This window comes from Aphis gossypii, chromosome X, assembly GCF_020184175.1.
Source record: "Aphis gossypii isolate Hap1 chromosome X, ASM2018417v2, whole genome shotgun sequence".
Classification (NCBI taxonomy): Eukaryota; Metazoa; Arthropoda; class Insecta; order Hemiptera; family Aphididae; genus Aphis; species Aphis gossypii.
The window spans coordinates 50,697,686-50,711,128 of NC_065533.1; positions in this window are offsets into that span (position 1 = coordinate 50,697,686).

A 13,443-nucleotide genomic window follows, 5' to 3' on the forward strand; every position below is an offset into this window, starting at 1 on the left:
CTGACGTAATTGATATAATGATGTTATTTCAATAAATTGTGCTACAGGTTACAGTACCTTTAATTAATATGAAAATGAAATTACTGTGATATTTAAATTATTATTGGTACTTTGTTAATATCAGGGTTGAAAAAAATAAATCATACAAAACAAACAATCTTTACTTTGATAACGTTGTTTTTTGTTTTAAGTGTTGTTTTTACATGTTTAAATTTTAAAATCATTAACAAAAAAAAAAAAAATATTTATAACAAAGCTTTATTTCAAGTAAGATATATAAGTACACTAGTATATATAAGTATATAAGTATATAAGTAGTGTATAGGTATATATATATATATTATATATAATATGTATGTATGCATGCATGTGTACAATATTTTACATTATAATGTTACAATGTATTGTTAGATAAATCAACGTCGGAGATATTTTTAAGACATAAGCAGATAAAATTTTCTAGTATTTTTATAACTTCATTATTTTTTTTCCTAAACCTTAGTATTGTAAAAATTTAAATATATTTTATGAATAATAATGTATAAAAGTTTTTTAGATTTTTACTAATATTAAATAATATTTTCTATATGTTCACTACTGTGTTTCTGTTCAGCATGTCATGGCCGATGGCCGATGGCATTATTGAATTATTCTGTGATTGAGTTGTCCAGCACTCCTGCCTGTTCAGGTATAAAACTATTAACACCACGATGATTAACACATTATAAAGTAGGTACATACTACATATAAATATATGATATGCATTTTATATATTTTTATTAATATAATAAGTAAATACAATTTTTGAAAAAAAATTTTAAATTTTAGGTGTTGTATTTTGTAATTTAATGTTTTAAAAAATAAATATAGTGTGTTGAAGAATGTACGTTTAATACTTCGTTTAATTGTGTACATACAAAAAAAAACATTTTTAGGTAAGTTATATAAAATAGGAAAAAAATGTCACACGAGTAAGTACTAGGACGTGCCAAGAAAATTTGTTTTGCCTTACGAAAAAAAAAATTTCTTAGGCTAATGAAAGACTTATGTTGCGGGCCTCATAAAACTTGCCGTCGACGCTATATGTACATATTGTACCATAACATTTGTTTTATTTCTCCAACTCATAATATATGCAACATGGCAAATTTGCGTCAAGTAAAATCAACATTTTGTTATGAGCTTTAATATTGAAGTGACTTTGACCTGTTATTAAATTTATAGCCGATAAATGTGTTCTTACGTTGGTTTTTTTACGATACTTAAATTCTTATGTTTCCCTTTATTGTTGAAATCATGGATACAGATATAAGTATAATATATTATGTCTATGATTGAGTTGAAGTTTAAGTAAGTTCATATCGAAACCAAAAAAAAGTTAATATGTTTTACTGAAAAGTCAGTCGCGAAACGATTTGACGAACTCGGTCGCGTAATAAACGTAATAAACACGTTAGGTTAGGTTTTGTAATAACGCGAAAAGTTGGAATACATGTAACAGGAATGTATGTGGTGATCACGAATAATGCTCATCGAACGAGCATTATAACATTATAACATTATAACTAGCAATTACGGCAGTTTGCACCGACACTGCGCGCGGCCGGTTACTGCAGAACAAGTAGCGACTAGGTCATGCGATCCTGGTACCGCCAAACCCCGTTTCATCAACGCGAATCGTCATCGACAGTGAGCATAATCGATATTAGATATTACAGCAATTTTTCATTTTTTATTGCGGTAAGCGAAATTAGAAGTGTAATCTGTCACGCAACTAGTGGCCGTTTTCGTGAACGATAAGTGGCCACTGATGCGAACACTCCCAGTAGTCGATGTCTGTGATGGCTTTATTTTTTTATACGCATCTTTTTATTTTGATTTACAAATGTCGATCACTCGACCAATGCAGGTCCGTTTGTCGAAACGGGTGCCGCGGCCTATGTTCAATTGAAGGCTATTGGTTGGGTTTAGTTAGTTTTAAATTTCCGCCAAGTCAATAAGTCATTTAAGTTATTGAGTAAGTACGATATACAACTCGATTCTATTTAATCTATTTATACATATAAATATAACACCATTTTTAATTTGCAATATTGGATTGTATGTAAATGTATTAAAACAAAATTAGAGGCACTGTCCAAGACGTATTGGAGCACTAATTGTTATCAAAGCTCGACCATTGAAATCAGCGCATGTGTATGACTTAAGTCTACTCTCTGGTCTCAAGTCTGTAAAACTTCCTTTTTACTACCTACATAATTTAAATTTTATAATAGTAATATAAATATAGACATTTAAAAATAAGTCAATAATATTTTATTGATTTTACATGTTTGATAAACACCATGCAGATTAACACAATAAGTGTACTATAATATATATGTGGCGTAGGGACATAATATTATAATTATAAAGATAAATATAATATGTAATATACACAATACATGTGGTATTTTTTGTACATACTTAAACAATTAGAAAGTAAGATTAATATAAGAAAAACAATTAATTTTAGTGCATCATGGTATACAGACAGATAGTTTCTTTATGTATTTGATAATCTATTCGAGAATTTGTTTATGTTTAGTTAGTACAGTTCTCCTCTAAGTTAATTTCAGTTACACCTCAACTTCGAGAAACTTACAATTGCTTACAAATTAAGGTTTACAACTTGATATCATTTTTCTTCTATTAGTAATTATTTAAATTGAAAAAAAAGATTAAGTATAAATAAATATAAATTACAAATTCAATATACATTCACATAGGTCAATAAAAATAGTAAATAGTATTTGTTCAAAAGTCAAAAAGTATTATAATTTGTATTTTCTTCTTTTCAAAGTAAACAGCAAAGTTAAATACAATATGATAATAATAATAATAATAATAAAATATATAATAAATATTATTAATTTTAAAATCGTAAAAATTTACGTGATTAACTATTGAAGTTAATGTAGAAAAATAAAAATTATTCATGATTTGTATTATATGAATAATTACAAATATATATATATATATATATATGAATAATAATTAAATATTCATCACGATTTTTAACATTTCATCTAACATTCGCATCGAACACACCACCTGCGCCGTATCACCGATGTGGCGATGTCAGCACTATACGTGTTTCGCACGTATTTCACTAATAGGATAATACAATACAATAATATTACTGTAATTGTAAGGATCGGTTTTATAAACATGAATTCTTTTTTGTCATACGAAGGTTTTTATCGGACAATAGTACTTACTCAGATTTTTTCCAGAAAAAACCAATTTATATGATTCTCTGAATAGGGTTATTTTGAAACACATTAGTTTAATGTAGCGTGTCTTATCCCTTTTTAACAACGATTGTGAGTATCACCTTGAAAAAATATTTCCGAAAATAACCCATAGGTCATTTCGTGTATTACTATATTATTCTCTTTTAACTGGTCATTTTTTAGTTTTAAATAATATTTTTACGTTCAATATGTGACGAATATTAAAATTTAACAAATCACGAGAAACATATTAATATTTCAAGATTACGTGATTAATAATTCATAAGAGTTGTCCAAAATGGAATTGGTAATGACTGTGGAGGTGGAAAGGCATTTCAATTGATTATTTTGTAAAAAAAAAAAAAATCACATTACTGTGATTTTAAGACATTATTGGGGTTTATTGAAAATATTCATTTGAGCATATACGAATACAATTATACACAGACGACCAGACGACCATGCTTAGAAATATAGGCAGACGGATGGTCTTCGCCCAGAGTCGTTTTTCGTATACAATGTTTTTATCGAATTTAAATTTAACATAATAATATATATACATTACAATGACTTTATCAATGACAAGGCACACTCGACATCAAAAACTTTACTGCAGTAGAAAACGCTTACTGAAAAAAGTATATAATTTACTGATTTTAAAAACATCGGCACGTAGGTAGCACGTACCTACTACCTATTGTAAGTAATGTACCTATTGTACCCATCGATTGAACAAAACAATAAATAATGAATATATTGCCGGTTTTTGACGGATTTAGAACATCCCTAGGATCCTTTTTTCAATATAAACAATATGATTATCACAACAGACATCATCGTGCCGTGTACGTAGCCATGTGGGTACAATACGCATAACAATACACTTGACGGAGATACTCGCATACATTATATACATTATATTACAATATAATGACGATCGGCATTGTTATACGTATTACATGCTCTCGGATAACGCGTTACATTGTCGTCGTCCGATGCGTTTTGGGTGAGCGAAAAGACAGTCGTCGTGGACGGCGAGCCGGTGCGTGGGGTAGTGGCTATAGAAATGAATGCACCCTTCGCATCCCCAAAAGAACTCCGCCACCCAAAGGGTCAGAATGCAGTCACAATGTGTGTGTTACCGCGTCTAGTCCATTGGTCGAGTGGGGGGCGCCACGAGCGCGATCGTGTCGAACAGGTTACGGCCGCCCACCGACACTGTGAATCCTGACGCGACCACAAAACGTCTTACTGCACTGTCCGTTTGGGCATCGACGATAGTTCCGTGGCTTACCGTACGAGACCGACCGCAGGACCTTTGTCAAGCGGACTTTCAAACGGCGATATTCATCATCGGTAATGTATTTTCATTTTTAATTATTATTATTATTATTTATTTAGTGGGTAATTTACCGATGTACCTATATTATTTTACCTTTTTGTGATTTTTATATTTTCGCCAATGATCTATACTCGTGTATATATTGAGTTTGTTAAAAGTCGATTATACTACATCGGTGATGTTTACGTATAGGATTTGGAAACGTAACGTTAAAGTACTGGATGAAAGTGTAAAGACCCGGGCATAATAAGATCACTCTAACGAAACCACATATTCTTAACTACATTTTCTCTTCACAAGTAGATACAGACATAATATATATTAGCAATAATAATAGAAAATTCACTCTCATCGTCAAAAGATTTAACCGTTTATCTCCATATTACAAATGTTTATTTTCATTCTAATTTTAATTAAATTTTTTAGGTATAAAAATATATTAGGAATCTTACCATACGGATTTTTAGAACTCTAACTTTATTTGAATCCACTTACAAACGCATATTTCAAAATCATAAAAATGCTTAAGAATGAAGATAATGTATTAAATATAAGGTGTTAAATCAATCACTCGTGGAAACTTAAGTAATCGAAATTAAAATTAAAATTTTGGTGTAAAACTATAATATTTATTCAATTTAAGTTACTATATCGTTCAAAATAAATTGTTTGTTGTATTGATTAAAAATTAAAAATCTTTCGTTTATTTTATACAATCAATGTCAAATATGTGACAAACACATAAATAACATGCAACACCATAATTTAAAAATCTAATTTGCCAATTCAATTATTTTAATGGTATAGATTTCGATATAAAAATATAATACTCGATACTTCTTAAAAATAAAATATCTCTATTACTGTTGTAATTATCTTACGTTTTTTTTTTTAGTCTGTGATCGAATCATCTAAGTATATTTTCAATTTACTTAATAGACCCCTCCGCTTTTTATTGATCGTAACGGAAATGAATTAATATTAAACAATAATTACTTTTATACTTTTATCTTTGGACTTTAATTATTTGAATAAAATACACACACATATGTTACATACATATTCTGTATGTATTGTGATTAATATATTCATTATTATAACTATAACAGTGAAGTGTGGTCTTGTATGTAGTTATAGAGATTGCCAAATTTGCTTCCATTCCATTACTTATGAATTGTCATGTATGATAATTTGTAAATAAACATTCGACTATAATTCAGTGTAATTAGCATTTACTATTATTTGAAACCTCTGACATGTCAATAAAGATGACAATTTTACTATAAAAAAGGTAAAACCAGGTAAACACTATCCCACAAATGTTTAGCAAGAAGAGTAGACTGTGAAAATGAATACAATCACGTTTAGATTTATTGAGGTATAAACGTTGTTTTATTGCTCGAGACAAAATCTTAAACCTCTAACGATGCCATTTACATACTTTTGTCTCCATCGGATCAATTGTATTATTTTGGTAGGTACCTATATAAATGCATTTAAAATGTATAGATATACAGTTTTAATGTCAAATAACGAATAAGTGTTGCTAATCTCAGCTGGAGTTCAACATCGAGGTTGCCGTATACTGACTTGTATACTACCCTTAATATTTTAGTCTCATATTTTCTTACAGATCTCGCAACGTGAATTCCTTACTTCCTTATAAATTTGCACCTGTTTAATCGGCGGCATATAAAAGAAGCACATTATTTTCTATAGTACATTCAATATCATAAATATCATAAATGAAAGTGTCTTTAAACATTTATATAGGTACTACAGCATAATTTATTATTAATACAAATTACATACATTTAAAAATATATTATGATATTAAAAAGTACTGTTTTACAATAATCGCTATCATACTTGCACACATCAATGTTCAATATATACCTATTAAACTATAATAACAAATAAACCTATAATATAGGTATATAGGTAAACTGAGATTAACAATATTTTTATTTTCTTAATTAAACTACTGATAATTAAATATTCCTATAAAAATTACAATATATTTAAAGTAATAAGAAAAACTAAATGTACATGAAATGTATACAAATATTGAGATTGGAATAAAATACAACTAATATTATTGTCAATTTTTTACAGTGCACAAATTATACATAGGTAAGGTGATGTCAAAGTGTGACATCATCTTTTTCGCTATATTAATGGACGTAAAAATAATTTATTATTTTTTGTATTCTGTGTAATATCCAATAAATTCATAATCTGTTTTAATATTGTACATTAAAATGTATTTTTTTATAAAGGGTATTAGACAATATTAAGACTAATAATAGTGTTATTGAACATGCCACATGCATCATGCATGATATACGTAGCTTTAACGTGGTGATTTGGATACGTATAAATTCGGAATATATCATTTAGAAAAATAATTTTATAACTTTTAAATACTTCAAAAAATATTGAATTTTAGAACCAAAAATTGGGTCGTTATATTAAACAGTTTTGAAAAAAATATTATTCGTATTACACACAGACGACAAACGCTTATGGGATTTATTATACAGAGTGAATTTTTTATCTTAAGCCAGTCAATATCTTGGCAAGTAGGAAATTTAAAATATATTTTTTTTAACTTTCCAGGTTTTACTGTTTTAGACTGTGTTAAAATGTTGATCATTTTAACTGCCCCCCTTATTAGATAAAACACTATCAACTTTTGATTTTTAAATAACAATACCTATTTTCGATAACTAAAATCTATAAACATATTGAAAAAAATAATTTTAACGTTTACAGTACTTAATTTGAGTAATCTGTTTGCGACTTATTGACGTTTAAATATTTATTCAATTTACTGCTACTGGGCAATTTATATTTATTCAAATCCTATATAGTACAGGGGTGGCCAAACTGAGTCTGGCGAGTCGCATGCAGCCTTATCGTAACATTTTAACAACAATTTTTTTAAATATGCATTTATGTGTTTGAAAAGTATAATATTTTATTAAATTACAATTTATAGGAAAAATATATTGTTCTTGATTTAATATTAAAATATGAATTTTTTAATTTTTAATTATGAATTTTTTCTTTAATTGTTGCTTGTTTATTTTTTTATTTTTTTATTTTTGTAAGTTTTTTGAAATCAGGATTTTATGCTGTTAAAGCTGTCCTTGATAATTATAATATTATGTTGATACACTCACGATGTCGAACCGCACTATGCAGATATTTAGACATATCTATTCTTCGTGTGTGTCTATGTCTCTATGTTATTTATGGTATTTACGAAGACAAAATAAAGATAAAAGTTAATTTGACATTATTCCACGCTTATGTACAATTATTGTTATTATATTCTTCACATTTTATTAAATTCTATATTTTATTTTATTTACGATAATCGTATTATATAAATACATATATATATATATATTTATATATAATAATTATGAAATAATATGACCTTTTTACCATTTCGTCTCTTCCATATTTATTAATAATATATTGGGTGGCTCTCGAGTCTTTTTTCGCTGGCCACCCCTGCTATAGAGCATAGAAAAAGATTATAGACTCAGTGTTCGGGGTGGGGTAGTGATAGGATAAAGGTCCAATCAATATGACCATTATACTTATTAGTTCTTATCGGTTATAGACTATGGTCGTTTGGATATCGTTAAATTGACATAAAATATATTGACTTTTGGGATTAATAAATTATTCCCCTAGCAGCAAATTGAATGATTATTTATATTTTCATAAGTCGCAAACGGATTACTTTTAAAATTTTAATTATTTTAAAATACTTACCGATTTATTGACTGATTCATAATAAAAAAATCATCCTGAGGCCTGTATTGCTTTATATTTTTATATATTTATTAGGTACCTATAAACCAGGATCATGTTTATTGTCTGTTTTTAGAAGTTATAAAGTTGCCTGAAAATTTTCTATAGTCTATACTCAAGTTTACAAAAATTACCGTTATTCAATCTTCTTAAATAATATTATTTACGACAAAATTTAATAATTAATTACATTTTAACTCAACAAATATTATATTACACGGGTACTTTAACATTGGTAGATATAAACGAGACTTATAGTACTAGACCACTGTATCATAAAATATAAGTAGCGGTATAGACCGTACAGTTTTGTTTAGTTATTTATGACGCCCAAGAGTTTGGTTTAGAGTAAGGCGAAGTATTTTCGAAATCACTTATCAGAATGTTACCAACTATTTTAACAAAATAAATTTAATTAATTAATTTTTTTTATCCTATGTTGCTGCTTTAAATACTCTGATACTATATTATATATAGACAGGAGTTTTTGAGTAAAAGAGTATTGTTAAAATAATATTTTGAATGTAAAAAAACTGAAATTTGTCTATATATTTTTAAAATGCATTTCTGCATAGAAAATATATTACCATATTATATACGAATAATAGTGAAATGTTAAAGTTTCTAAGACCAGCATCTTCTGTATTAAAACAAAATGATTTTATAATCGTTTGAGGAAAATACCACTTCAGTTATCTCCACTTATACACATACACGCTTGCCCTTTTATTTTTGATTCAGCTGTTCAATTAAAATCATGCTAGTTATACAATATAGATTACAAATACATGCTAAATATTAATTGAAAATATTTTTTTGAGTGGATCATGTCATGTCTGTTTGTAAAATTTAGTAAAAATAAAATATCGTGTTATAGGTAATTATTAATTTATTTTATGAAGATACTTTATTATATGTCTATATTGTATGAGTTATTAGAAAAAATATTTTTAAATTCACGAATAATAATTGATATTCCCCCGGCAAATGTTTGTACTTAATAAATAATACTATAAGGCTTATTTACTACAATATTATAATTAAACATTGTTGTTGTACTGTACTGGAAATGTATTGAATTTCTAGACCTTTAGGTTTGCATGTCAATAGAAACCATCTATGAAATACACAATCACATGTGTTTCCATATTAATGAGTATATTTTAACGATAAATAAAACCTAAAGTAATATCTGAATATAATTTAAGCCAATTTGAGTTAATTATTAAATTATATAGATTATTATTATTAAACTTGATTATATTCTAATGTACATTTGTACGTGTCCATAGATAAGAATTTGACAGTTCATACACTCAAATTGGTACTATAATACCATCTTTTTAATATCGAATCTTGCTATTCAAAGAAGCCTGTTTTTTTATGTTAAAGAAAAAAATTAAATACTTAAAAAATATATAAGCTTTTTATATATATATATAGGTTATTAATTTTTATTGTCTTAATATTTAAATTGTGTAGACCAATATGCAATTTTTTACTTGTTCAAATTCGTGTTTTATAAACTATTATCACTAATATTAATTGTAAAACGTTAACTGTGTAAAATTTCGTAATGATTGGTCAACCCTAAGGCGTGCCTCAAAATAATGGGGCTTTTCCGATTTTTATAATTTTAGTCTAAAATATTTACGATAGGTAGAACAAATGTAGGAATAAAATATTTTTTTAAATTAAAAATGTTATTAAAATTATTACTTGTGCCTTTTTCATTTAACAACTCATTCGCCCGAGTTTAATATGAACTCGTTTTTAGTAATAATAATATTTATGTATAGTACCTATACTACCTTAAGTTTCGATGCATCCGAGTTGGGTTCCAAGTACTAAGGTCTCACCACAGGTACTACGTACACTAGTTGGGTCCCGGATTATTTTAAAGAATTAAAAAAGCAAACAATACAAATGAAAAATATTAAAAATGCTGACATTGTCGGACACTAATTGGCATTTTTTTAAATTCTCATATCTCACTATTAGCTATTTTAGCAATTACTTTTTTTGTTATTTTCCTATATGACATTTGTCAGTGCCAAATTATTGTCTAAGTAAACACAATACATTTATCAGAATTAGTACTGCTATAGTTCTAATGACATAGGTATTTATATATATATATAATACGAACATTTCACATTTCTCGTATAGGTATTGAAATATAACTTTATAAAAGTTCAAGAAAGAAAATATAAAAAAAAATATTAAAGTGTAGTACTCACCGAAAGAAAATTAGAGACCCAACTAGTGTAGTACCTGTAATAATCCCTGACCCGACTAGTATAACAATTTATGTCGGGACCCAACTCGGATCTAACTTTACGTTTGACATGCAGGTAGGTCAAAATACATCGTTGACCACAAATAGCATATTTGTAAAAAAAAAAATTAGAAAAAAAGGATCCGCATTAGCAAAATATATAATAATTAATTTAATTGTTTAATGTGTTCTTAATATATTAAATGTTTGCTGAACAATTATAACTCTCATAAAACTGTTTTTATAAATGGTGTACTGTTGGAAATTGAAAATTAAACTCTATGTAATTAAAGTGTATGTTTACTAAAATTATTAATATGCCATTGTTTGATATTTTTTGCTTAGAATATTCATAAGTGTAATTATATATAAAAAAAAATGGAAACATTAAATGGCGCAGCAGTTGAATACACATCGGACGGCGAGATATCTGAACAAATGTCAGGCACGGTTACACATTCATTACGCAAATTAGGAAAACGAAAAGTAAACGTGAGTACCTACTTATTCATATTATCTATAATGTATCATTATTTGAATTTTGAATTATCATGTCAATTATTTTAATAGACTTTTTATTATGTCTGTATACTTTAGCAAGGACTTAAATTTTGATTAGAGAAATTACATATTTGTATTACCAAACAGCTGTAGTTTAGTTAATGGATTTAAACAAGTTTAGCATTGACATAATAGTATTTATGATGTAAATTATTTCCAATATCAATTATCATAGTATAATACGAGTCGAGTAAAATAGGTATGTGCATTTCGAAAACATAAAACAGTACGACTATAATTCTTATGGTCTTTTGTCAAAGTACCTAATATACAAATATTTTTCGAGTAAAATTAATTTACCATTCTATCCATAACCTCAGTTCTCAACATCAAAAAAATACTATTTTTACCATAAATCATCACGTAATTAATGTTAATTTATATTCAATTGTACAACGATATTAAGCTCAATAAAAATAACATTAAGGTTAATACCTAATTTCTTAATCTAATTCTAATATTGTATATTATAATATACTATTAATCTTGAATAAATAATAAAACTAATTATTATTTCCTAGTTTAACGACTTTTGCGATTATTGATAAATCAACTTATAATTAAGGAAATGTCAAATATTCAAATAATATAATATCATTGATTTTATTTATTTTTATTTATTAAACTATTTAAACATCAGCAGTTTTTACATTAATTAAAATAATTACCTACTTGTAAGAAAATGGTTAGTATACGCTTATAAATTACCATTATTTCAATATACCAACAGAAAAAAGCCAGTAGGAGAATTGTTTTTAATTTAAAAAACAAAGTTATAGGTTATAAACTAATGTTTTTGATATAATTATAGGATTTACAAACTAATTGTAAAACCTCAACATTAAGGCTATAATATATTATGTTAATTACTTATGTGCTGGATGTTAATAATATGCTATTGTGGTAGGTACATGTTGGTTGGGTGATCTATTTTTCCGCCAAAATTGTTCTTTCTGTTTACCGCCAGTACAATACAATAATATATAATTCCTTTTTCTGGCACTACAAATTTCAGTTTCTATATTTTGGTTACACTTTGCTATAAAAATATGCGGAGGTATTTAACGATAATTGGCAATGATTTTTAAATAACAAAAATATTTATGCAAGTAATCAAGTATTAATTAGGTAATATATGTTTTTACAAAAACACATTCATAACTATCATAAGTGATACTTAAAATTAAAATCATTAAAATTATATAGAATATTGCATAATACCATTACAAAAAAGACTATATTACGACGTACTAAATAAACAACATCAGAAAAAACATGATTGTTAACATATTATTATCTACGTGATAAAATATACGTAGATATATAATAATACCTATAATATTACTATCGGGGGTTACCAAAATACAAAAACTAAAATTTTGTGGTGGTGGAAAAAGGAAATATTTATTATTGTAGTGGTGTAAACAAAAAGGTTGATTTTAGAGGAAAACGGTGACGCCCTGTTGGCATACAAATCATTATATTGTTCCAACACAGCAAGAATGTAGCACTTCACATTTAAGTTTAATCAAATTTTAATTGTTTTAATACTCAAAAGTATGTTATTATTATAAATACAACGAATTAAAAAAATTCTCAATAATTATTCATTTTATGTAAAACAATTTACTATATTTAATGAAACTAACTTTTAACATAAATATATTATTTTGTATTGAACAAATCTTAAAACATTCCTATTGTATTTGTATTTTTTTATACCAACTAAATTTTAAACAATTAAAATTAACATCAAAATATGTAAGCTGTCATCATGAAGTAAAATTTGTATTTCTTTAATTATATACTATACATCGATATATTCAATTTATAAGAGAGGGGAAACTATTGAAAATCTTCAAAGAAATATACGAAATATAAGAGGCCGGAACCAATGTTTCATACCATTAATAAATCGGGAATAGATTTAGTGATCAAAATTTCAATTAAATCATTAGTACAATTAATTTTAAATCATATTTTACGTCGAAAATCACTTGACAACTTAAATGCAGATATTATATTACAGCTATTGAGATTCCAGATTTATTATTTAATGATGGAAATGAAAATACAACGTTATATTAACTATAACGTATAGGTTTTTGTTCAATTAAAAGTAGACAGATTGATTTTCAAGGAAAAACTTGTTTAACCAA